We start from the raw sequence: 25,528 nt of genomic DNA on the forward strand, positions 1-25,528 counted from the left end.
TTATCACCTAAACACAAACAGCCCAGGTACTTTCCAGAGAGCTCAGAAATAAATCCATATAAAAACAGTCCACTGATCTTTGACAAGAGTGTTAGGCATACCCAATGAGGAAAAGACAGTGTCCTTAACAAATAACATTGGAAAAACTGGATATCCACATTTAAAAGAGATTGGACCCCCATCTTACATTATACCCCAAAATAGACTCAAAATGGATTAAAGATTCAATATAAGACTTAGAACTATAAGATTCCTAGAAGGAAACTTAGGAGAAAATCTTGACATTGGGCTTGGCAATGTTTTTTCTGGACCTGACACAAAAATCACAGGAACAAAACAAGGAAACAGATTCTCTCCCAGAATCTCCAGAAAGGAACATAGTCTATCAACATATTGACTTTAGCCCAATGAGACCTGTTTCTAATTTATGACCTACAGAACTGTAAAATAATAAATCTGTGTTGTTTGAAGCCATTAACTTTGTGGTAATTTGTTATGGCAGCTATAGAAACCAGGTACAACCAAGTAGTTAAAAACTCCTAGAGAAAAAAATTAAGTAATAACCCTCACAGGAAGTAAATCTTCTCTCTAATAATGATAAAAAATCACTTTCTTATACCTTTTAAATAGTAAAACTAATAAATAATTTATACAGTATAAGAATAAAAGAATAAAATGGTAATGGAGATAGTTTCAAACACACCTCGCAGAGATAGACAAGGAAAGACACCAAAGGAAGTATACCTAACTCAGATCTGGTGGAGGGAATACATTTCTGGGATAAGTGGTAGTGATATCTAAACAGTGACTCAAAAGATGATTAAATCTTTGTCACATGGGTGGTGATAGGGTGTTGAAAGGACAAACTACATTTTGAAAAGACTGGAAATTTAAATAAAGCCTGATAGTCAAGAAGTAAGATGAGTTCAAACTAAGAGGATCCAAAGTGGAAAAATAGGATGCCAATATAAGGGCTCATTTTAAGAAATATCTATGTCCCTAAATCTTCCATATCACTAGTCCCTGTGGCTTCAAGTTTAATTACATGTGGATTAGGTAAATGTGAGGAAAAAATTGCTAATTTCCCATCAGTACCAACTCACGAAGTTATCCAGTTATGAGCAACTCTAACTCCTACTATCTGTATTTCCAAACAAGTATGCACTACAGTCCTGTGACATTTTGTCTATTTTAAGAAACTGATGCCACCAAATTCATTTCTTTATAAACAGAATCAAAGCACATAATTACACTTTCAGAGATTTCCATCACATTAGCTATTCTGAACACTTACACTATCATTCTGGAAACACCAGTTGCAACAGAAAAATAGTAACCCATTACATTTGTAAGTCCCAAAATACCTGAAGCATCTGTCTTTTAAGATGAACTTGGAGAAGAAATTACACAGAAGATAGACTTGGTGACAATCTGTCATCAACAGTAACCCAAACACATTAAGTGTTTTTATATATGCCTTTTAAGTGTCAGTGAAGATGACACATCCTGGGCATAGTATAGCAGCTGCCACCAATGGAAACTGCCTTGTTTTATCTTTCTCTCTTTTATGGTTTACTTTGCACTGACCAGAAGATGTTACAGCCACAGATGTAAGAAGCCATTTAGAGAATGTCCCTGAATACTTTATAAACATTGATTTCACGGAGAATGCTTTGCAATTTTCTGCATGTCCTTTGTATTTCTAAACCTGAGTCACCTCATCCATATGTCCAGCTATGATAGTCAGAGAGCCAAAATTTGTTAGTTAATATCAAAATTGATATTTCAAATGAAAACTAAAAGGAAAAAACAATATAAAATTATACTTTTACAAATTCGTGTATCATTCTTGCACAGAGGGCATGCTAATCTTCTCTGTATCATTCCAATTTTAGTATATGTGCTGTTAAAGCTAGCACTATAATGTTTACTTTTAAATCCACTAATCCTTGTGTTTCAGGCAAATTTAAGTTTGGGACAAACAGCACTATTATCAACTGTAAGAAATCTAAAAAATTTGATGTGGCAAAAATTGGACAATCTGATACACGGACACAGATTTTTCTTTAACAACATCTATTTTAGCTACAGTAATTTCTTCCTCTCTCATGTTTCCAGGACCCTCCCAGAGCCAGTGAGATGGAAAGTTATGAAGAAGATAGGTTTTCTGGGTACAGGATACTTTCTTTTTTCAAACCTCCCTCCTTGGTCCTCATCTCTAGAGAGTAGAAGTTGTGTACTTGTTTGTTTGTTTGTTTGTTTTTCCTTTAGAAAAATATGAAAAAGAGTGACATCTGGGTGGCTCAGTCAGTTAAGCATCTGCCTTGGGCTCAGGTCATGATCCCAGGGTCCTGGGACAGAGTCCCATGTCAGGCTCCCTGCTCAGGGAGCCTGCTTCTCCCTCTCCCTCTGGTGCTCCCCCTGCTTGTGCTCCTCTCTCTCTCTCTCTCTCATAAATAAATAAAATCTTTTTTAAAAAAAGAAAAATACAGAAAAGAACAATGTACTCAATGATCTATTTCTTCCTTTGTTCTAGTGTTTTGTTTGGCAAAATCTAACTAAGTTTAGGTCTGGTAAAATAAACTTTCTGTATTGGCCTCTTTTTTTCAGGACAGCAGTTTTCCCTATGAAAACAATTCTTTGATAGATCTAAGAATTGTTGTTTTTCCATTTGTTCAGCATTTTTCTTCTTGTGAGGAGAGGAGTAATGATCTTTAAACCCTTTACATGTCAGATGGGAAACCAGAAGTCTGTGATGTGGTTTTGATGTTAAAAACCACTATGGATCTCTGTTTGATAGTAGTTTATGCATTTACTTTAATTACCTAAGAAATGAGAATAAAGTACTGTATATTAAACTATACTGTATAATAAATTACATACATCATTTTTACAAAGGCCATTACAAGTTCTAAATAAGAGTATGTCATATGAAAAGAACATGTACTCAGTACATACAGATTTGATCAACACTTTTAATTTCTTGTTTCCCTAATTCCCCTCAGGTTGGTGCCATCCCCTTAGTGAGCTGAGGTGTGCATATGCTAGGTCTCTTCTACTTTTCAGGGATTCAGGAATAATAATAAAAAAAAAATCCACCTTTTTTGGTTTACAACATAAGAAGTTGGAAATTTGGATTTACCTTGACTGATTTTATTAAAAGAACATGAACAGCCCGCCATCTGACAATATCAGAGAATATAAACTGTGAGTTAAATATCATTTAAAGTTAAAAATAGACATACCCTCTGATGTGGTAATTCCACCTTTAAGAATATATCCTACTAATACATTAGCACATACATAAAAGATTTATGCATACGGATACCTACAAGGATTGGAAATAGCCTCAATATTAATGTAAAAGTATTAGAAACAATCTAGTATTTATTCAGAGAAGCCTCGGCAAGTAGTCCATGGCAAACATCATGATTACAACAAAGAAACTGAAGTACTGGGAAATAGAGTAAGTGATATATAATTAGTAGTTACTCTTAATCCAGTGTATCAGGTTGTGTTCTCGCGAATTAAGTGTTCATTTAGTTCTATTATTTCAATTTAAGATTATTTTCTTTTCTCAGAAGAATTTCTAAGCCTTTTATTATTCTTTCTCCTTCAGTGTCCTTAGGTTATGGTTAATATATCTAAGAATAAAAAATATAAATTTTTCATCTTCTTCAAACTTTCTTTGAGTGCATCCTAAATTTGTAAGAATATAAAAATTCTGATTAATAGTATGCATTAAATTTGTTTCCTTAATATCATTTGTGCTTATAATGTTTAGATTAACATTACTTCACACTTTGGAAAAATAGCATTTTATTTGACATTTTCAAAGAGCAGACATAGTCCTTTGCCTACTAACCTTTAAAAAAATGAAGTGAGGCTTGATGATGTCATTTTGACTAGTGTAATCATTTCAGCAATGACCCTTTCCACTTTAATTTACTCTTACCTTTAATCTGGACAAAATGACATATACTTTGTATTTTTCTGATACAATTTTTTTCACGATTGTTTTTTGCATTGTGTCCTTCATCTGGCACTGTCTCTAATATTTTTTAAAGGAGAGGTAATTTCTACCATAGAACATAACACATTAACATCTTTCAACCATGTTATGTGTTGTAGAGTGGTTATGATAAGGCTTTACTTACAATGCACAAAGTCAGTAAGTTGTTTAGGTTAAATGATTATAAAATAAAGTATAATGATAATTCTCAAGGGGATTAGCTGGGACTAGTGGATACAGTCTATGTGTGATTTTTTTTTTTTCCTATTCAAGCCAATGTGAATTATAAGCTCATCCTTGGGGCGCCTGGGTAGCGCAGTCGTAAAGCGTCTGCCTTCGGCTCAGGGCGTGATCCCGGCGTTCGGGGATCGAGTCCCACATCAGGCTCCTCTGCTGGAAGCCTGCTTCTTCTTCTCCCACTCCCCCTGCTTGCATTCCCTCTCTTGCTGGCTTTCTCTGTCAAATAAATAAATAAAATCTTAAAAAAAAAAAGCTCATCCTTAACGCCACTTGATAGAGTACTACTATCTTTCAGATGAACATTACAAATTAAATATTCCAAACCCAAAAGTTTCATATAGTCCCTTTCACTAGCCTTTTTACAACACCAGCTTTTGAATGTTACACTCAAATTATTAGGCTATAGCAGAGAAAAAGTTAAAGGCCAAGAGATTTGGAAGTTCACAAACTGATAATGTTAATAATAATAGTAATATTAGTAATATCTCCAAAGAGACACAAGTTCAATGAAATATTTTAAATGGGTAAATATTTTTCATTAATACCACATTCAAGTTCTTGTTTACTAGACTAAAAACCGAAAAAGCAAAATGTAGTAGATTGTATTTTCCAAAAATGACTACATCAACATTTCCGTTCACAAATTCTCCTTTAGTACCTTGTAACCTCTCATCAAGTGGTAGAGTCTATTTCCCCTCTCCCTGAGTACGGGTGGGCATTTTAACTGTTCCAATGAATAGAATGTGCTGAAAGGGATCATGCTGTGTGACTTCCAAGACTAAGTCCAAAAGGGCCATATAGATTTTTTTTTTCTCTCACTCCAGGGGCTGAACCCATACCCCATGATCTGAGAAATACCAGGACATATTGAGAGACCAAAAATAATTTTTCCAGCCCATGGTTCCAGAGAAGTCTCAGTTGACAACCAGCTTCAAACATTAGACACGTCAGCCTCCAGATGATTTCAACTCCTAACCTTTGTACCACCTCAGTGCTGAGCAGATGACAGATTGATGCACAAAATAAACTTTGTTGTTGTTTTAAGCCACTCGGTTGTGGAGTAATTGTTTATGCAGTCATAGTAGCGAGAACATAGAGCACCAGGCATTCTCATTGTTTTTTTTTCTGCTCCTTCAGAATATAAGCCCCATAATGGCAAGAATGAAATCTGTCATATGTGCCCAATGTCTGGCACATAGAATACATATTAAGTAAAAATCAGGTGAATTAATGAATAGAATTTTGACTGAACTGTTTTAATACTGAAACTTTTAGAAATGTCCTGATGCCTCTCAAAGTCTTTCCTGGCTCAAAATGCCTTAAATATTTACACTAGAAAAAGAGTTTCTCTCTTCTTTGTTTACTGTTACATATTGGATTTTTCTTAGAAGCCCATTAAATTGTTAAGAAACGTTGATTAATAGTAGCCATAAAAAGCCCCAAATTAACCCTCCACCATGTCTTCTTCTCCAGGCTTGGAACACATTGATCTTGCTCAGGAAGCAAATTCTCCTCAGCCATTCACCTTCTTCAAACCCCCCCAAAGATTTTCTCTCTTTTTTTTTTTTAATTTAAATTCAATGTAGTTAACATATACTGTATTATTAGTTTCAGGGGTAGAATTTTGTGATTCATCAGTTGCATATAATACCCAGTGCTCATTACATCAAGGCCCTCCTTCATATCCATCACCCAGTTATACCTTCCCCACACCCATCTCCTCTCCAGAAACCCTCAGTTTGTTTCCTATAGTTAAGAGTTTCTTATGGTTTGCCTCCTTCTCTGTTTTTATCTTATTTTATTTTTCCTTCCCTTCCCCTACGTTCATCTGTTTCATTTCTTAAATTCCACATAAGAGTGAAATCATATGGTTTTTGTCTTTCTCTGACTTATTTCGCTTAGTATAATACCCTCTAGTTCCATCCACATCGTTGCAAATGGCAAGATTTCATTCTTTTTGATGGTTGAGTAATACTCTATTGTATCTTCTCTATCCATTTATCTGTTGATGGACATCTGGGCTCTTTCCATATTTTGGCTATTGTGGACATTGCTGCTATAAACATTGGGATGCATGTGCCCCTTCAAATCACTGTGTTTGTATCCTTTGGATAAATACCTAGTAGTTCAATTGCTGGATGTAGGGTAGTTCTTTTTTTAGCTTTTTGAGGAACCTCCATACAGTTTCCCAGAGAGGTTGCACGAGTTTGCATTCCTACCAACAGTCACCACTTAAATCTTCTCACCATTTTTTTGCCCCTTTAGTACTTTGTAAATATATTCATTTCTTATCATGATTTGCATAGGAGTGATTAATTTAGACATTTTGCACGTGATTTTCAGTACTTTTCAAATTTTGAGGACATTACAAATATATAAAAGAATGAAGCCATGTGTCTCTGCTTTGCTGTTTCAATCATGTATCAGATTCCTGTGGCAAGGAGGCAAATCAGATAGCATTAGTATTTTCTACAGATTTCATGTAGCCCTCCACCCCAGTGGTCACATCCTCTTTTATATGTAGGAAAAGTAGTTTCTATCATATTTATTGCTGAGTCAGTCAATACAATTGATTACTTTTCTGCCTTAACTTGCTCGTGTAAGTGTTGTCCTTTGCTAGCTTTCATCACTGTTCTTTCATTCCCCTAGTTTTACCCTAACAGCTGGGGGTTTCTCGTAGCAGACCTTTCTAAAGGTTAGGGAGCAGCAGAATGCAATTACTACATAGGTCTGGATATAACTGTAATTCCAATGGCAGACATCACTCTTCCTGAAAATGAATCAGCATTTCCCAGGGAAGGTGATTTTTCACTGCCTATTTTTTCTTTTCAGACACAGGTCCCTTCTCAGATTGCTAGAGCTTCTCCTTTCCCTTGACTAAGCCCAACCTAAACTCTAGTTATCTTGCGGAGCATTTCCATTTTCCTTCTCCCACCCAAGTGTGTAAGCACTGTATCTTCATGTGAAAAAATCACAAATCATTATTATGGTTCTCTACTTAGACTAATTTTCTAAGCAATACTAAGAAAACTTATAAAGGCTTAGAAATGATGTCTTTTAAAGGAAATAAGGGGATGAGATCCTTTTCTTCTAGATAAATTGCAATGATATTATTGTGAACTATAGACATATAGATTCTGCTTTTTTTGTCATTCTCATGCATTGTCAATTATGTTGAGTGCAATATAGATCTAAAAGATAGTAAGTGACTTAAAGAGAAGTATAAGTCTAGAAATCCCATAGGAATTTACTCTGTGATTCCAATAAGACTGGTATTTTTGAAGAGTTTCACTGCATAGAAATTAATGAAAATATTCTCAATCCTTAATGTTCTTTATCATCTAAAATTTGAGGAAGAAACACAGTATTTCAGGAATTTCCCTCAAACTACATATGAGTTTGAAGATGACCTAATTCTGTAGTTTAAAAAAATAGTTTTTAATGTAATCATTTATATAAAAGCATAAAAACATAGAATCTGTGTCTTGAGTTTTAGAAAAATCTTAATCCTTTCCTTAACATTTGCTTGTAGGAAATGAGGGAAACACTAACTAGCCTGCCGCTGGGTAACTCTCTTTCCTTTTCCTTAATATACCAACTTAGAGCTCTTTTTTATACATGGATCTAACTTCTGAAATTGCCTGTGGTCATTGGATAGAGAAATTTTGTGACAAAGTGGGACAGGGGAAGGACCTTGTTACTCTTGGGTCATAGAAAAGACTATGACATTGTGCAACCCCAAACACACTATTCACCTCACAGCTGTAAGCAGTGAATATGGATTAGCAAACTTTAAAAGGCTTTTTATAAGAGGTTTTAATAACATATATCTGAATAAGATAATATTACTTGTAAACTAAAACATTAACAGTCTATCAGTTTTATCTATCACTTCCTTTCTCTAGTTAGAAGTTACATGGCACAAATGTCTATAATGGAGACTAACTTCTTCATTAATATCTGTAAGATGAACTATACTACTAAATATACATTTATCAGTGTCAGCAGATATTGAAGAGGAAGAAGAAACAAACATGACTTGTTAAATTTGAATTATAACTTAGTATATTAACATTAAAATTCATAGTCAAAGCATAAAAAGAACTCACACCATGGGAAAGCCTATTTCACTACACAAAGGGAATTAAGAGTGAAATGTCTCAACTCCCTATTCCCACCTGTCCATGTTCATGTTTCTATATCTGCACCCACTTCCCTTGTTTTGTTCCATATTAGTGCTGGTTTCTCCTGCAGTATTATTTTCTGATCCATGTATCATCCCTGATTTTTATGTATTTTTAACCTCTCCTTCCCTATTGACTATCTCTTGATCATGAAATCTATTCACAAGTATCCCATCTTAGTACATCCTTCTAAGCAAAACAAAATAAAACAGTATCTTTCCATTTCCATCCTTCAGTCACCACCATTTAGCTTCACATTCTTACACAGCTAATCTTTCGAGAGTATTTTAGACTTACTGACTTTCTCATACCCATGTTCATTCTTCAACTCAGAACACTTCATTTCTTCTCTCCAAAGTCTATTCATTCCACCATCATCAAGGCCATCAATCCTTTATATTACCTAATCTTGGTGTGAATGACTGTGTCCTGATCCTAACTGAAACCTGCAGTATTTGGCATTGAGAAACCAATTCTTCATTACCAAAACTTTCCTCTCACTGATATTCCAAGACAGCACACTCTTCCTTTTCTTTTTTCAGTCAGAATACTCCTTTTTGGTTGGTGCCCCTCTTTCTGTCTCTCTCCCTCCCTTGATGATTTTGCCCACTTCCATTGTCTCAGCAACCATGCATATGGTCATGACACCCACATTTCTGCCTCTAGCTTGGCAGAGCTTGAAATAATAGCATCCAGCTTCATGACTGACCTCTCCATCTGAAAACCCCTTGTATGGAAACTGGCATAAATTGCTTAAGATGTATGTTGAAAGAAAAAGTGATTCATTTGTTAAAAAGGGAATATTGGAGATTGAGGAAAAAATACATTAGTACTGGCATTTCTAACAGATGGGAACTAATATATCTCTTTTTTACACAAAATTAATTTTGGGGAAGAAGGAGGAATTTTTCTATGTTTATGCTGTTATTCACTTTTCTGATGAGACTTTCCACAAGCTTTCTATCATGTTATAAAAGCATAGCAGAACTTTATAGGATAACTTCACTAAGGAGCTTCTGATAAAGTGGGACAAACGGTGTGTGAAGGCAACTGGGTACTTTTTTTTCTTTTTTTCTTTTAAGACTTTATTTATTTATCTGAGAGAGAGAGAGAGTGAGAGGGAGAGCTGAGCACAGAGCCCGACATGCGGCTCAATCCCAAAACCATTAGATTATGACCTGAGCTGAAATCAAGAGTCGGACGTTTAACCAACTGAGCCACCCAAGTGCCCCAACAACTGGGTGCTTTTTAGTGTAATTCTTCATTACCTACATTTTGCCTCTCCATAGCTTGATTTATTTTATTTATTATTATGTTCAGTTAGCCAACATATAATACAGCATTAGTTTCTGATGTAGTGTTCAACGATTCATTAGTTGCATATAACATTCAGTGCCCATTACAACACGTGCCCTCCTTAATAGCCATCACCCTGTTACCCTACCCCCCCACAGATGGACTTGTAAGCAGGCGCATATATGGAGCAGAATCCAAATGAACAGTACTGAATTAAAAAAATAAAACAAAGATGACCCTAGACACCCAAGTATTTGACAAAGATATGCCGCATTTATATATGAGTCAAATGAAAAGAGAGCTATGAATTACATCCAGAAATCCAGAAATCCAGAATCAAATCCTTGAGGCAGAAAATCCTGGAACAAGAGAGCCAGAATGGGTCATTTCACATAGAATAAAATTGAAGAATGCGACCTTGCCAAGTCTACATTCACACTGAAGACCACTGGAGTTTATATCCCCTGGATCCCAGTTTATTTTTTAATCTCACTAATTATTGAAAAGCATTTAATTATCCTTTAGATTACCAAGATAAATACAACCTTATGGGAACCATATTTCTGAAAAATACCATTAGCAAATTTTATCTTATGTGAAGGAACTATATTGATCCAATTAAGAGATTTCAGAAATTTCTATAGTTATCAAAGCAATGAAAACATTATGAGAATTGACACACTTTGCACTTCTGGTTTTACATACCATCTTTTACTCTACAAACTAGAATGAATATTTATTCTATTTAAGATATTTTTTCAAATTGGACATTGATGCAAATAAAAATACTTTATCATCTGCTGTGCACTGACAGTGCATTGTCTCTTGACAATGAGGTATGACTCAAAACAGGAACCATACAGCTGTTTTGAACACCCAAATTCTAGGATCTTATACATATTTTTCAATTGTCATTTGAACTGAATTAAAATAACATTGACATATATAAAAAGAATCTAATGTGATCTCTTTTTCTCCCCTCTCTCTTTCTCATAAATGTCACTTCCGTATTGGAGTCTTTTCTTGCTAATCAGAATGAAGTTACAGAGTTATGACATAACAACAAACATTTCTGACACCCCCAAGTATTATTTCACCATTGATTTTGTCACCTAGTACGTAATACATTTCCATATTATTTATCAAAGAAAATCCTAAATGATTAATATATGGATCCATCAAAATGTTCTCCTCAGTTTTATACAATAGCATATAGGCATGTTTATTAAATTGTGCAGAACAAGACAATAGAATTGTCTATAATAATGTATAATTCAAGGAGTTTCCAACTTGTTAGAATGTGCATACCTATTTAGGGCTCAGTCGATTCTCAGAAAGAAAGAAAAAAGTACATGTCACGTCTGTAGGTAATAAAGCATGTCTGGAAATAGTAAAATAAATCACCATAGGAAGATGAATTGTTGAATGAAAGGTGAGAGAACTTTTCCTTGTACAACAATCAGGAATTCACTGAACAAAACAAATTATCCCCTGCCAGCCATTTGAATATTGGCCTCAGAGAAATAAAAGGGTTTTAAATATAAAAGAAGCCTGTTAAATGTGTATAGGCAACTGCTTTGCACATCAGATGGCATGACAATAAATTTCATATTTGTTAATCTTCTCCAAATAACATCTCATTGCTTTACAAACTTTATTAAAATAAACAACACTAAAGTTTTTTTTTTATATGAGAACAATTCCTTAAATTTGACTTACTCTTGAATAAACAGATCAACATGGATTTGGAAGAAAGAACCCATTATGTTGTAAAGATAATGGCAAGATGAAATAACTATGAGCTTCAGCCAACAAAAAGAAGTATACCTTTTACCTATATAAGTTTCTCACAGTTAAAATAAATTTTGGTTAGATCACCTAATTCACAGAATGTGAATTTCTTAAAAGACATTGTAGAAATACATTGGTTGGTTACATTTTTTATAAATGTAGTGAAATTAGAATTTTTGTAACAGATAAAACATAAAATTGCAAAAACCTTTGCATTAAAACCTCAATGGTCTCATGTATGTTTCCATTTTTGAATAGTTACTGATGAATACCTTCATTTTAATTCTCTCCATCAAACCCCATTTTGTTACTTTTGGGGATACTGAAATATTATTTTGTGTTCCATTTAAGGACAGATATAAGCTGTCTTTGGTTCATAAACTAAACTCACTGATTTCACAGACGTCCCATGGGGGTTTGAGTGAGCCTGAGCTGTGGCAAGTATTCAGTCACTGTGAAATAGATCTGGGTTTTCTGCCTCAGATTTGGACTGACCTTGAGTTCTGTAAGACTCTTGAATTGACGAATCAATTACAGTGTTCCAAAATCACCTTGGCTCCCTCCCACACTGTTTTCCTTTCCCTCCTGTTTATGCCCAAATATACACAGGCAGCCAGACAGTATACCTTAAGAAGCCAGACAGGATGTCAGCCAGCCATGGCTCTTTTGAGCTAACCATTCTAAATGTGAAAGAGAGAAGATACATCTCCTGAACACTGTAAGTGTCCTGCCAACAACTTCTTCCATCTTCCTTCTTCTCTGAAATCTGTAATGATATTTCCCTTTTTAGATTTTCTATAAAATTTCTTGCCAGGCCAATAATTCCCACTATTTGTAATATCATGAAATGCATAATATGTATACAGAACAATAGGATAAACAGAGGGCCTCTGACTTTTCCTGAGGATGAAAGATTAAAATTTCCCCCAATTTGAAAAGTTCTGACTTAGAAAAATGATGGAACAATATGTTGCATGTATTTTAATTATTTCATATACAGTAATTTTGTCTTCCAAAAATGTATTTTTTGAGACCATCCTCCATATTTTTGTCATTTCCCATTACCACCTACACACTACTGGTTCCACAGTAAAAAGAAAAGAAAAAAAAGAAAAAAAAGAAAAGAAAAGAAAAGAAAAGAAAAGAAAGAAAGAAAGAAGAAAGAAAGAAAAAAGAAAGAAAGAAAAAAGAAAAAAGAAAGAAAAAAGAAAGAAATGAATCAATAAACTCCTTTATTAACTGGTTCTGCTTGAAAAAAAGTTATAAAAGTTCATTGCTCCCCATAATCAGTACCTATACTATAACTTAAGGAATTGTATTTTTCTGTTTGTTTAATCATCTAACTGGAAAATATAATTTTAATGAACTTCATTTTTGGCTTTCACGTGTTTAAAATCATTATAATTGCACTCTCAAAAACAGGATAAAGTGCATAGTTTATATTCAAAGAACTTACAAGCTAAGATTATAGCTGAAGAGAATTTACCACAAATTGTTTTACCATAAATTGTTACCCTCCTTGTCTCTCTCTCCTCTCCCCAGTAAAGCTTCTGATAAATGCTTTCACAGAATGGTCATAAATTTACACCTTTGATCCATCTATCAAAACTGATTATATAGTGTCTAATATCCAGAACAATTTTCATCTAATTATTCCAATGACATTTATCAGAATAATGTTCCTTGACATTTACCACAAATTATACTATTTAGATTCTGTACCTTGGATCTTAAAAAAAAACCCAAAACTCAAAGTATTTTCTGTCATAGTACATTGTACATACTGTACATGTACTTTGATTAGTTTTGCAATTTCCTTTTTAAAATTTGATAACTTTTTACAGGAATCTATGCCACTGGATTAGGTAGAATTTTTATTGAAACTGGCATTTCTCTGATAAGCTTCTCCATTATTTAGAATGTGACCAACTTTCTTATATACATTAATTATAAAATGTCTTCAAACTTCTCTTGCAAGTGTAAAATACAGACAAGATGGGACATTAGAATTCTCCTTTAAAGGCTGTCAAGGAGAAATAAGAACCATTTCAATAGTCCATACATTCCGTGGCATGATTTTAGAGCTTGTGTCATTTGGTTGTGCTGCTGATTTTTAAAATTAGCAATAAAGCTCTGCTTAGTCTTTTTATTACAGCAGTATACACAGTATGGTGGCATTTTGGAAACTTTGTGAACTTGTTCTTTAATGATAAAAGAGTTTCTCAAAGAGACTATTAAACACTAAAAATGTTTTCCAGCTAATAATGAACTGCATGAGCAAATGGAAGTCAATGAGACATAGGAGGAAGAGCAATGATCTGAGGTCATGAGATTTTAATTCCAGATACAGGTTTGCTTTATTGAACTCTTGTAATTCTATTTGAAAAAGAAGAGCTGGTCATATAGTGTCTACATTCCTTAAAACTGCAAATCTAATGATTACTTTTCTCCAGAGGTCAAAAAAGTGATCAAATAATCAAAATGAATCCTTTACATATTCTAGGTGTTTAAGGAGACATGGAAAAGTAAACAGTTTGTTCCATGGATCGAGGAAGATAATTCAATTGAAAAAAATGCTTATTTATAACTTCCTATACATTTAGTGTGGTCAAAGGCATTATATTGGTCTAAGCTGCTAGTCCAGGGTCCCAGGAAAATTCATAGCTAGACCCTGTAGATGATTTCAAATAAAAGACACTTTTTTTTTTCTGATTTCACTTCTGAAGGATAATAGAAACAACATCAGTTTCTAATTGTTCCACAGGAATAATGACAAAATTTAATACAATTGTATTGGAAATAAAATTTGAAGCGCATATTGAACCAATTTGAAATATGGTATAGAAAAATAAACTAAGAACTAAAATTGTAAGTAAACTAAGAACTAAAATTCTAGTTATTTTCCCCATAACATTCTAGAAAAAATTACAATATTTGGATTTAAAAAAATGAATCAAAATCCAAGCTTTCCACCTACCAGCTGTATGAGCTTTGACAAACTATTTAATTTCTCTGAGTATCATTTCTTACATCCATAGCAAGAGCTAATAAAAATGTACTCATTAAATTAGTAAACATAAAATATTAAGTGTATAAAATTACTTGTACTCAGTGAATAGCTAATAAAGTTCCATTCCCTTCTCCCTTGACTTAAGAATTATATAAAGGTGGATGGACCTCAAGGGTACTGTACTAGGTGAAATAAGTCAGACTGAGAATGACAATTACCATATGATTTCACTCATATGGACTCTAAAAAAGAAAAAAAAAATAAATAAACAAAAAGCAAAATCAGACTTATAAATACAGAGAATAAACAGATGGTCACCAAAGGGGAGGGGTTGGGGGAATGGGCAAAACGGGCAAAGGAGAGTGGGAGCTACAGGTTTCTACTTACGGAATGAATAAGTCAAAGGCACAGCATTGGGAATATACTAATGATATTGTAATAATGTTGTATGGTGACAGACAGTAGCTACACTTGTGGCAAGCATAGCATAATGTATAGAGAAGTGGAATCACTATATTGCACACCTGCAACTAAAATAGCATAGTGTGTCAACTATAATCAAGAAAAGTTTATTCTTTATGTGGGGGCATCGAAGGACTTTTCTCTCTGTCTCAATTTCAAAGTATTGTAAGTTTTAAAGACTTCCAGGGGAAGTTCACACTCACTCTTATTCCCTTGTTCCAATTTGCTAAACCACATAAGTAAGCAGTTCTTCTGCCTAGAATATATTGAACCTACAATAAATAAAACACATTTTTCTGCACTGTCCTCAGCTTGTCAGATCCCACTTTAGAATGACTCATGTTTATGCACCAAAGAATGCATCCATCCATACAATCTTTTTAGTATTTAGTTAGTTCTTGAGGTGATAAAAAGAAGGAGTAATGAGATAATTCAAACATCATCTATATTCGATTTTGGATTCCATTAGTTTTTGCTTTTCTTCAGATTTACATTCTTAATTATGTTTTGCTCAGACTAATATTCAAATTAGATTGATTCCCTAAGCATAATTATCAAAGGTAGGGGAAGATAACTTAGAAGAGTGCTGGCTGATTGAAAAATATCTTTATTTTTCATTAATAATGAAAATATGAAAAAATATAAATACATGTAATTCACACATTGAATCACCTACATGTAGTGAATAAAGGGTGAATAAGTCATCTCTCAAAATATTAATAAAATATACATTTCAGCACCTAATTACTACTAAGAACTCAGAATTACTCTCACGTGATGCCATGATCATTCCACTACCATGAAAATTCCAGCCCCCAGAGAAAAATCAGTTATTTGTGCCAATCGAAAGTAGTGTTACCTCAGATACATGTTTTTCTTACTGCTGTGGTTGTTTTGTGCAGGACAGTCATATTATAGTTGGAAAATCAAGCTTTCAACTCACAAGTCGCTGGGCTGCTTCAGGAAAGTATTTTTGTAGGGGACAAGAACTTAAGTTCTGAGATGTGATAGAAAAATGAAAAAGGGTGAATGGTTTAATACTTGACTGATTTTTTACCTGGAAAATTTTGGTGTGAAAAATTGGCAACGTGCTGAGTAGGCAGTAACTTAAGTCCACATACTGTCCACTAGCATTTATTCTAATCAGCTTGTGATCTGGCCAATAAGAGCAAACACAGTATAACAAAGAAAGCAAAACACATTTTTAATTCCAGAATTCTCACTTAGCTAAAATTCCTCTGCCCAGAGTACAAAATGATAGCGTCGTTCCCCTGTCAGTTTTCATTGTTTCTCACTAAATTACTTTGACTTTATTTCAATGTCCTTGACTGCTTATTCTTTGGATTCTTGCTCTTATCTTAATTGTTCTCAAATGCACTGCAATAAATAATCACATTGAGATAGAAATAGCAAAGATGTGAGCTCATGGTGAAAAGTTAAAGTTGATAGCGCAAACATAATGGCACTTTGGTCTTTGGAAAGAAAGGCAGCCCTTGTCCTTTGTCTGCCTAAGAGTCAAATCGGAATTTTATCCATATCTTGGTCAATTGCATTGGCTATATCGCTAATGGTAAGCAAGGGCTGAATTGGGATTTCATGATCAGTTAAAGTTTAAAAAATCCAGATAGGTAAAATAAAATATAATTTTATTTTTCCATAAAGTGAGCTTCACCTAACTCTCCACATTCTTTTTTTAAAATAATAATTTGTTATTATGTTATGTTAGTCACCATACAGTATATCCTTAGTTTTTGATGTAATGTTCCATGATTCATTATTTGCATATAACACCCAGTGCACCATGCAATATGTGCCCTCCTTAATACCCATCACTGGCCTACCCCAGTCCCTCACCCCTCTCCCCTCTGAAGCCCTCAGGTTGTTTCCCAGAGTCCATAGTCTCTCATGGTTCATTCCCCCTTCTGTTTACCCCCCCTTCATTCTTCCCTTCCTTCTCCTACCAATCTCCCTGCACTAACTCTCCACATTCTGTCCAGAAGTGCTTGGTCTCATCCAGGTCTACTCACTAGTAAATCCAGTCAAAAGAGGCACGACTCACCATTTCTGACACAGTATATATAGATATACCAAAATATGACTCCTTCAGATACTGAGGCTTCTGGAGGAGCTCTGAGGTAATGGAGCTCTGGAGTTAACTTATTTCACCCGTGTGCAGCCTTCTTCATTCACACTGGTAAACTGTCCAAGTATTGTCACTCTCTTCTGTGCTTTGATATAATAATGTTTTAGAAGGCTCTAGAATAAGGGTCTTTTTGTTGTTGTCGCTTTTGTTCCAGTGAGATTTAATGTTAAGACTCATACACCAAAAGGTCAGAGTAAGTTTGGTGCAAGCTTTTGAATTTAGCAATTCATAGGCTCAAATCAGTTTAATTTGTGTTTCATCAGTCACTTACTAGTCACTTTGTTTTTGGGTTTTTTTTTTTTAAAGATTTTATTTTATTTATTTGACAGAGACAGCCAGAAGAAGCAGGCTCCTAGCAGAGGAGACTGATGTGGGGCTCGATCCCAGAACGCTGGGATCAGGCCCTGAGCCGAAGGCAGACACTTAACGACTGCGTCACCCAGGCGCCCCATAGTCACTTAGTTTAAAGAGCAAATTGATGCTAAGCCTCGTGAATTCATGTCGCTACAGCTAGCTTTATGAATCTTGAACAAAGTAAAACTATTCTAATCCTCAGTTTCCCCACAGTTTGGAGATTGGGAGTCCAAGATCAAGATGCCCACAGGATTGGTTTCTGATTAGGCCTCTCTCCTTGGCTTTCAGATAATGCCCTCTCACTGTGTCCTCACATGACTTTTCTCTGGAGAAAATGGAATGACTATATATGCGTGGGTCTATTGTTGGATGCTCATTTTTGCTTCACTCCCCTATATTTCTATATTACTGCCATGATTACTGAAGTTTTATAATAAGTTAAAACCAGATAATGGTTTTTCCAACTTGGTTCTTGTTTTGATTATTCCAATTATTTTGCCTTATCAAATAAATTTTAGAGTTAGCAGATCAATTTATTTTAAAAGGCTATTAAGATTTTGATGGGAATTCCATTAAATTTATGGAGAAATTTGGAGAAAATTGACATCTTACCATTATATTTTATAAACCGTGTACATGCTGTATCTCTTGAATTATTTAGTTTTCTTTCATGTTCCTAGCAATGTTTTGATGTTTTCAATGTACATACCTTGCATATAGTCCCATAAATGCATCCTTATTTCATTTAAGCTGATAATAGAAACAGGATTTATATATCAAGACTCATTTTACTAATAATACAGAGAAATGTGATTGAGCTTTCTATATTGACAATGTATCCTGACACCTCACTAATTTCACTTCTAATATTTATCAATGATTTTATAGTTTTCTTAGTGACTTCTGCATGTACGTTCATGTCATTTACATATAAAGAAATGTTTACTATTTTCTTCCTAATGTGTATAACATTTATTAATATTCTTGCATTATTCACTGACAAAGACATCCAGGACAGTGCTGCATGAAATGATTAATCAACTTTGAGTTGATCCTCATTTTAAATAGAAAGCAGTGTTTGTCCATTGATTATGAGGTTGGCTCTTTAACAGGTGGCAAAAATAGCATTTATTTATAGTTTCCTGAGGAATTTTATCATTAATTATGAGTCCAGCTTTTCATCAAAAGTGGGAATTTTCTGCACAATCTAAATTCTTATGTAGCTTTTGATCTTTGCTTCTATTAAATGGCAAATTCAAGATTGATATATGGATATAAAACCAATATTCTTTCTAGGATAAATTCTACTTGGTAATTCTGTATTATTTTTATACATTGTTCAATTTGATTTAATAATGTATTTTAATAATTACTGTATTTTTGTGGAGAAATACTAGTTCATAGTTTTTCCTTAAGATTGGTGTATATGTTTTGGGGATCAGAGTAACATAAAGATCTTGATATTACCTTAATTTTCTTTTTAATGTTTGTAAGATTTGTAGTGATGTTTTTAAGCTTATGGACATTTATTTCGTAATCAAAGATGGAAATTTATGATTATGTCAGAGCAAAAAATGTATTAATGTTTTCCATTTATCAAGACATCATCTTGATAAGACATTTATAAATTATCTGTATATACCTTGCTCACTCAACATAGTACAAAGTAGATGAGCTAATCTTTCCTCTTTAGCAGTTATTATAAAACATATACAGATTTTATTATTATTATTATTTTGTGGTAAAAACACTTAACATAAGATCTACCCTCTTAGCAAATTCTATGTGTACAATACAGTATTTTAAACTATAGGCACTATATTGTATATTGGATCTCCAGAAAGTTAGGAGGAGTTGTAGGTTTCACTATCTTTTGGTTTTAACAGGTGACTGTATTTCTTCATGTTACTGCATATAGTGAAAAAAGTTGTTAATAGAGCTACAAGCACAACCAAGGAAGGGAGGGCAGAAGGAAGGGGGAGGGTGGAGAGGAAAGAAGGAGGGAGATAGAGAAAAGTTTCAGGAAAGCAAAGTACCCCTTTTTATGTAAAATCTCTTCCTTTGTCCTTTTACAACACAATTTCTGGAAGAATTGTCTAGAAATTACTATGTCTATGTCTTCATCTCCCATTTGTTTTTCAACTTACTCCTGTAGAGATCCTACCCATCACTCTAATAAGTTTGGTCTATGGTATTATTAACTTGCATCTGTCCAAATCTAGAAGGATAATTTCTGTCCTTACTGCATTCTCTTTCTCAGCAGCATTTTATACAATTGTCTAAACCCCTCTAAAGATAGTACTTTTTGGGTTTCCTTGTCCTCATACTCTAGTTTCATTTCCTTTTCAATAGCCACCACTTTTCTGCTTTTTTACAATTTTTTTTTCCTGCTGGACTAGTAATTTTTGGAATGTTCTAAGGCTTACCTCTAGTTCTTTTATTCTTATGTGTCCATATTTTCTTTTGTGAGTATTTACAAATAGTGTCTATTTCCAGCCTAGGTCTCTGTCCCGTGCTCCATACTATTATATAAATGCCGTATCTTTAGAGAGGTTTTTCCTGACCACCTAATCTGAATATTTTCTTCAGTCTTTCTAATCTATCATTTCACTATTTTATTATTTTTAATTGCATTTAACACTATCTAAAGATGCCTTGTTTATTTGTTCTCATAATGTCTGTCTCCCTTCTTCCTGATACCCCCACCATCAGGTGGAACTGAACATAAACTCCAGAATAACTATAAATTAGCCATTTCCTTCACAACTGAATCCCCAGGGCTAGAGCAATCCAAAGAACATAATGGATATTTAATAAACTGAATATACAAGTCTAGTATTAATCAACATATACACCTATTTTTCAAGCAAATTTTTAGTATCTGTGGAGACAAGAAATTACAGGGATTGAGATGGCAAAATGTTTATCTACTATGTTCTAATTTTCCAGGACTGACAAGTTTTCCAAATAATACCATAGTATATTTATTATGTCATAAGTCTTAGTACAAGAAATGCTTTCCAGTGTCTGAACTTTATCTCTTAGATTGTGAATTTTGCTGATTATTTTCAGTAGGAATGAAATAATGTAATAAACAGAAAAAGAATTAAGCCTTGGAATCAGATACATGTAGGTTTATTTTTTTGCTTAATGAGTTAGTAATCTTTGACATTATTAGGTTAACCTGAACTCTGAGCATCAATTCTTTCCATATGCACATATAAACATATGCACATATAATTATTGTATACAAGTGCTATAGTGAAAATATGTGTATGATTCTGCAGGAACCCGGTAGTGAGTGGACAACTCTGGCCGGAAGAGAGGCTTCATAGAGTAGTTAACTTTTCAGCAGGATTTTGAACTTTGAGTAGAAATTTGGGAGGAGATTGAGAGAATTCAGAATTCAGAAAATGATACAATGTATCCAAACATAAAGTGGCATAAAACATGAAAGCTTGTTCTGGAGACACAGTATTATTCTCTGTAGCTAAAACACAGGTTTATACAGTTAGAGACTAGAGTAATATAATTTTTCATTCCAAGATTTGGGATTTATTAGTGTAATAAATAAAGGAAAACACAACATTAAATGCCTGAAATACTCAATCATCATAATTTGCTCTTAGTTGGATGTGCATGACTTACTCAGATGTATTCAGCTAATAGAAGGAGCAAACGGAAGTGGGAATACTATCTGTTCCACAATACTCATTATCTCATTTTCTTTTTTTAATTTTATTTTATTATGTTAGTCACCATACAGTACTTCATTAGTTTTTGATGTAGTGTTCCATGATTCATTGTTTGCATGTAACACCAGTGCTCATTGCAATACATGCCCTCCTTAATACCCATTACTGGGTTAGCCCATCCCCCCACTTCCCTCCCCTCTGCAACCCTAAGTTTGTTTCCTGGAGTCTATAGCCTTTCATGGTTCATCTCCCTCTCTGATTCCCCCCTCCCTTCATTTTCCCTTTACTTCTCCTAATGTTCTCCATGCTATTCCTTACATTCCACATGTAAGTGAAACTATATGATAATTGTCTTTCTCTGCTTAACTTATTTCACTTAGCATAATCCCCTCCAGTTCCATCCATGTCAATGCAAATGGTGGGTATTCATCCTTTCTGGTGGCTGAGTAATACTCCATTGTATATATGAACCCCATCTTCTTTATCCATTTATCTGTTGAAGGGCATCTCTACTCCTTCCACAGTTTAGCTATTGTGGACAATGCTGCTATGCACATTGGGGTGCATGTGGCCTTTCTTTTCACTACATCTGTATCTTTGGGGTAAATACCCAGTAATGCAATTGCTGGGTCATGGGGTAGCTCTATTCTTAACATCTTGAGGAACCTCCATACTGTTTTTCAGAGTGGCCGCACCAGCTTGTATTCCCACCAACAGTGTAAGAGGGTTCCCCTTTCTCCACATCCTTGCCAACACTTGCTGTTTTTTGTCTTGTTAATTTTTGCCATTCTAACTGGTGTAATGTCATATCTCATTGTGGTTTTGATTTGTATTTCCCTGATGGCTAGTGATGTTGAGCATTTTTTCATGTGTATGTTAGCCATTTGTGTGTCTTTTTTGGAGAAGTATCAGTTCATGTCTTCTGACCATTTTTTGACTGGGTTGTTAGTTTTTTGAGTGTTGAGTTTGAAAAGTTCTTTATAGATATTAGATATCAGCCCTTTATCTGTAATGTCATTTGAAAATACCTTCTCCCATTCCATGGGCTGCCTCTTAGTTTTGTTGACCATTTCCTTGGCTGTGCAGAAGCTTTTTATCTTTTTTTTTTTAATTTTATTTTATTATATTGTGTTAATCACCATACAGTACATCCCCAGATTCCGATGTAAAGTTTGATGCTTCATTAGTTGCGTATAACACCCAGTGCACCATGCAATACGTGCCCTCCCTACTACCCATCACCAGTCTATCCCCTTCCCCCACCCCCTCCCCTCTGAAGTCCTCAGTTTGCCTCTCACAGTCCATAGTCTCTCATGTTTCATTCCCCCCTCTGATTACCCCCCTTTTCTTTATCCCTTTCTTCCCCTACCGATCCTCCTAGTTCTTATGTTCCATAGATGAGAGAAATCATATGATAATTGTCTTTCTCTGCTTGACTTATTTCACTTAGCATTATCTCCTCCAGTGCCGTCCATGTTGCAGCAAATGTTGAGAATTCGTTCTTTCTGATAGCTGAGTAATATTCCATTGTATATATGGACCACAGCTTCTTAATCCAGTCATCTGTTGAAGGGCATCTCGGCTCCTTCCATGATTTGGCTATTGTGGACAATGCAGCTATGAACATTGGGGTGCATATGGCCCTTCTCTTTACTACGTCTGTATCTTTGGGGTAAACACCCAGTAGTGCAATGGCTGGGTCATAGGGTAGTTCAATTTTTAACTTTTTAAGGGACCTCCACACTGTTTTCCAGAGTGGCTGTACCAACTTGCATTCCCACCAACAATGTAGGAGGGATCCCCTTTCTCCACATCCTCTCCAACAATTGTTGTTTCTTGCCTTGTCTATCTTTGCCATTCTAACTGGCGTAAGGTGGTATCTCAGTGTGGTTTTGATTTGAATTTCCCTGATGGCTAATGATTTTGAACATTTTTTCATGTGTCTGTTAGCCATTTGTATGTCTTCATTGGAAAAGTGTCTGTTCATATCTTCTGCCCATTTTATGATTTGTTTATTTGTTTCTCGTGTATTGAGTTTGAGAAGTTCTTTGTAGATCTTGGATACCAGTCCTTTATCTGTGGTGTCCTTTGCAAATATATTCTCCCATTCCGTGGGCTGTCTCTTAGTTTTTTTGACTGTTTCCTTGGCTGTGCAGAAGCTCTTTATCCTGATAAAGTCCCATAAGTTCATTTTATCTTTTATTTCTCTTGCCTTTGGAGATGTGTCGTGAAAAAGGTTGCTCTGGCCGATGTCATAGAAGTTGTTGCCTATGTTCTCCTCTAGAATTTTGATGGATTCCTGTCTCACATTGAGGTCTTTCATCCATTTGGAGTTTATTTTTGTGTATGGTGTGAGAGAGTGGTCAAGTTTCATTCTTTTGCATGTAGCTGTCCAATTTTCCCAGCACCATTTATTGAAGAGACTGTCTTTTTTCCACCGGATGTTTTTTCCTGCTTTATCAAAGATTAGTTGCCCAAAGAGCCGAGGGTCCATTTCTGGGTTCTCTATTCTGTTCCATTGGTCGATGTGTCTGTTTTTGTGCCAGTACCATGCTGTCTTTGTGATCACAGCTTTGTAGTACAGCTCGAAATCCGGCATTGTGATGCCCCCAGCTTTGTTTTTCCTTTTCAACAGTTCCTTGGAGATTCGGGGCCTTTTCTGGTTCCATACAAATTTAAGGACTATTTGTTCCAGTTCTTTGAAAAATGTCCTCGGTATTTTGATCGGGATAGCATTGAAAGTGTAGATTGCTCTGGGTAGTATGGACATTTTAACTATGTTAATTCTTCCAATCCATGAGCATGGAATATTTTTCCATCTTTTTATGTCTTCCTCAATATCTTTCAAAAGTGATCTATAGTTTCTAGCATATAGGTCCTTTACGTCTCTGGTTAAGTTAATTCCAAGGTAACGTATGGTTTTTGGTGTTATTGTAAATGGGATGGATTCCCTAATTTCTCTTTCTTCAGTCTCGTTATTCGTGTATAGAAATGCAACTGATTTCTGGGCATTGATTTTGTATCCTGCCACCTTACTGAATTGTTCTATAACTTCTAATAGTTTGGGAGTGGATTCCTTTGGGTTTTCCATATAGAGTATCATGTCATCTGCAAAGAGAGACAGTTTGACTTCTTCTTTGCCGATTTGGATACCTTTGATCCCTTTTTGTCTTCTGATTGCTGTTGCAAGGACTTCTAGTACTATGTTGAATAATAGTGGCGAGAGTGGGCATCCTTGTCGTGTTCCTGATCTTAAGGGAAAGGCTTCCAGCTTTTCCCCATTGAGAATAATGCTTGCAGTAGGCTTTTCATAGATGGCTTTTATGAGATTGAGAAATGTACCCTCTATTCCTACACTCTGAAGGGTTTTAATCAGGAAAGGATGCTGTATTTTGTCAAATGCTTTTTCTGCATCAATTGAGAGGATCATATGGTTCTTGAGTCTTTTCTTGTTGATATGATGTATCACATTGATTGATTTGCGAGTGTTGAACCATGCTTGCATCCCAGGTATGAATCCCACTTGGTCATGATGGATAATCCTTTTAATGTACTGTTGGATTCTATTAGCAAGGATCTTGTTGAGGATTTTGGCATCCATATTCATTAGAGAAATCGGTCTGTAATTCTCCTTTTTGAGGGGGTCTTTGCCTGGTTTGGGGATCAAGGTAATATTAGCCTCATAGAATGAGTTTGGTAGCTTTCCTTCTGTTTCTATTTTTTGAAATAGCTTTAGGAGAATAGGTATTATTTCTTCTTTGAATGTTTGGTAGAATTCCCCAGGAAAACCGTCTGGGCCTGGAGTTTTATTATTTGGAAGGTTGTTTATCACTGACTCAATTTCTTCATAGTTAATTGGCCTATTTAAGAAATCTATTTCTTCCTGTTTCAGTCTTGGTAGTTTATAGGTTTCCAGGAAGGCCTCCATCTCTTCCAGATTGTTTAGTTTTTTGGCATATAGCTGTTGATAAAAGTTTCTAATAATCCTTGCAATTTCAATGGTGCTGGTCGTGACCTCTCCCTTTTCAGTCATAATTTTAATAATCTCAGTCCTTTCTCTTTGTTTTTGGACAAGTTTTGCCAGTGGTCTGTCAATTTTATGGATTCTCTCAAAGAACCAGCTTCTAGTCCTGTTGATCTGCTGTACTGTGCTCCTGGTTTCTAATTCATTGATTTCTGCTCTAATCTTGGTCAACTCCTTCCTTGTCAGTGGGTTAGGCCTGTCCCTCTGTTGCTGTTCCAGTTTCTTGAGGTGAGAATATAGAAACTGCATTTTAGATTTTTCTATTCTTTTGAGTGAGGCTTGGATGGCTATGTATTTCCCCCTTAGGACTGCCTTTG

The 25,528-nt window shown here is 34.9% G+C and overlaps 1 non-coding gene across 1 annotated transcript; it reads right to left on the bottom strand.

Moving 5' to 3' along the window:
* Positions 1–1,812: 1,812 nt before the first annotated feature.
* On the bottom strand, positions 1,813–1,919 carry LOC117803925. The gene has a single exon (XR_004628040.1). It is a non-coding gene; the product is annotated as a U6 spliceosomal RNA (small nuclear RNA).
* Positions 1,920–25,528: the final 23,609 nt, after the last annotated feature.

The sequence above is a fragment of the Ailuropoda melanoleuca genome, chromosome 9 (assembly GCF_002007445.2).
Source record: "Ailuropoda melanoleuca isolate Jingjing chromosome 9, ASM200744v2, whole genome shotgun sequence".
NCBI classification, from domain to species: Eukaryota; Metazoa; Chordata; class Mammalia; order Carnivora; family Ursidae; genus Ailuropoda; species Ailuropoda melanoleuca.